Source organism: Theobroma umbraticum, unplaced genomic scaffold (assembly GCF_002168275.2).
Source record: "Theobroma umbraticum cultivar Fairchild unplaced genomic scaffold, ASM216827v3 scaffold_25.0, whole genome shotgun sequence".
In the NCBI taxonomy this organism is placed as follows: Eukaryota; Viridiplantae; Streptophyta; class Magnoliopsida; order Malvales; family Malvaceae; genus Theobroma; species Theobroma umbraticum.
Genome location: NW_018397282.1, coordinates 455,250 through 458,022, shown reverse-complemented (window position 1 = coordinate 458,022; position 2,773 = coordinate 455,250).

Here is a 2,773-nt window from a genome sequence, read left to right as displayed (position 1 = left end):
AGTCAAGAGAAAGGAATTTTCATGTGCTACTTGTGTGAAGATGCCCATTAAGTGAAAGGCTACCTAATCAAGAAAAAGTTTTCAACGATTGATTACAAAAGTAACAAAAATGAGCCATAATAATAAGAGCCTAAGTGATTAGGTGCCATCAAGGGGAATGAGAAACCTATGAAAGAGTTGAGGTTGGGAGCTATTAGAAGGTGCCACGAGACAGAGGGTTTTCAATAAACATGACAAGGGAAGAACGAACAGTACAAAGGTAAGAGGGGTAGGTGAGAGTGCAAAAAGTTGTAGCATTACCCTAACAATGAGGGCATTGCTAGCTTGAGTAAAGGAGAGTGTCATGTGCCATCATCTCCCATCATCTTCTTCGTTTGAGTTTATTATTACATCAAATCCATTTACTACATTCTGCCTATTCTTAAACTAAGACCTTTTATCATTCATTTCACTATTAGTATCATTCCACTAACCCACCTTTTTCTGCACCATATATAGTTTAATTAGCATAGTCTTGTCATTGTTTAGCTAGCCTACACCCTAGACAGATGGCTAGATTGAGTGGGTAAAATACATGTTTGAGACATACGTGCAACAATTTGTTTAGAACACTTAGACAGATTGGCCCAAGTTGTTGGACATCGAATAGCTATAACTTGCAGCAGCATAAGTCCACGGGCAAATGTCACTTTGAGGTATTGATGGGGCAACAACCCATGACTAATAGTGTCATAGTCAATAGCTACATAAGACTAGCACCAACAACATTCTATTTTGCCAAAGAGTGGCATGAGAGTTGAGACCTTGCTAGAGTTAACTTTGAAAGTGCCACTCAAAAGTACAAGAGATGGGTGGACAAACAAAGTTGGGATGTGAGCTTCAACATGGGGGACCTTGGGCTAGTCAAGCTTCATTTGATCCTCCACAACCAAAAGTTGCACAAGGGCATAACGAGACTGTATAAAGGGCTTTTTTGCATAACAAAGAAGGTTGGTCACAAAACTTACAAGTTAGAGATGTTGCTTAAGCTCAAGGTCCTCTTGGTCTTCCATGTTAACATGCTTAAGCCCTACCATGTCGACCTAATATCCTTAGCCGAGGCTAGAGTTATAGACACCTTATGGGGCATAATGCTTTGTATGACTCGGAAGTCAAGGAAATACTATCTGAAAGCGTCCTGAAAAGGAGGAACCACCAGCTGTAACATCAATACTTAATCCAATAGAAAAGACAGCCAACTAGTGAGATGAATTAGGAGCCTACTCAAGTATTATGGCAGTTTGAGGACTTAGTATAGTAGTTCCATGCTCAGTAGGCAATAAGGCATAGCTAGCATTATTAGGGGAGAGTGTCACCACTTTTTTGTGCATGGGGGGCAAACTAGCCCAATGATGGGTGGACCAGCTCGAGGGTAGGCAAGCTAGCTGAATGGTGGACAACCAAGGAGGGTTGTGGCTCAAATTTTTTGCCAAGGTAACATTATAGAGCATAGATAGTATGGGGGAGCTTGGACGTGAGACTGACACATAGACAGTGCATGGCTCATGAGCATAGATGGACTCATAGTTAGGGCACGCAATGACATAGGCAACTTACTGAGTTAGTGGGAAACATTGGCTAGCCTAAGGCTTGTGAGGCAACCATTGGCAAAGAGCCTTTGGGCATGTCATAATGGCCTACTTAGGTTCCAAAATGTTACCTAGCTATTAGGCACAACCTTGTAAAAACTCGGTGGGTCAATAAGCTATATAAACCCCATGAACCCCCTCATTCGTACAAAATGACTCATGTACTCGCTTTATGCTTAATAAAACTTTCTCATTTGTTCTTAGAGCTTTTTTTTATTGTTATTGTGCTTACCAAAACGATCCTAAATTAGACTACATGAGAACTCTGCTTGCCTTAGTAAAAGCTCTTAAGTAAGGCAAAGGCAAGGTTGCATGGGTTAAGAGAAAACTCCTATTACATTTATAAGTTACTAAGCCTCTAGCACTAGCTCAATATAATGATACAATGATCTACCACGTGTGTGGGTGGTAAGCGAATCGGTAGCTTTACAAGCATCACATCCTTGTACTCCTTTAATACCTTTAATACCTCTATCAAAGTCTCGATCTCAACACCTAGGGTATCCTCTAGGCTCAACACCTAGGGTATCCTCTAAGCTCAACACAATAGTAAAGGTTTCCTCACCCTCATGCACCCTTTTGGCTAATTGCATGGATAATAGCATCTTGGCTTCTAGTATTCAATTATGTTTGACCGATATTGCTTTCGTGGGTTTAGTATACATATATAACCAACGTGTGTCCTTAGTAACACTTAAATTTTATCTAGGAACCCAATCTTCATAATCGTTTCATGGTCATTCATAAGAATAATCTTGATGTCCTTTATACTACTTTAATTGCCCAATTACCCCTCAACACCCTTGGTAATGCCCTTGGTACGTACCTTATTGGAATTCACTATCTTAATCCAACCAACACTTGCACTTATCTTGATGCTTAATATCTCGACAACTTGCTCAAACACAAATAGATTAGAAGCACATGTGTCTACTAGAGCCTCAACTTGTTGGTCAACCATTACCATGTCTACATACATGAGCCTCTAGGCTCGATTTTTAGTCATTTTCACTATTCTAATAGCATCAACCTAAGCTTGACTATCTTGACTTATAGTTGATCCTCCTTTGAGGCAATTGACATTAACATGGTTCGCTTGGGGTAATCCTTGACCTAGTGTGGGCTATCACATAAGAAGCAATTCC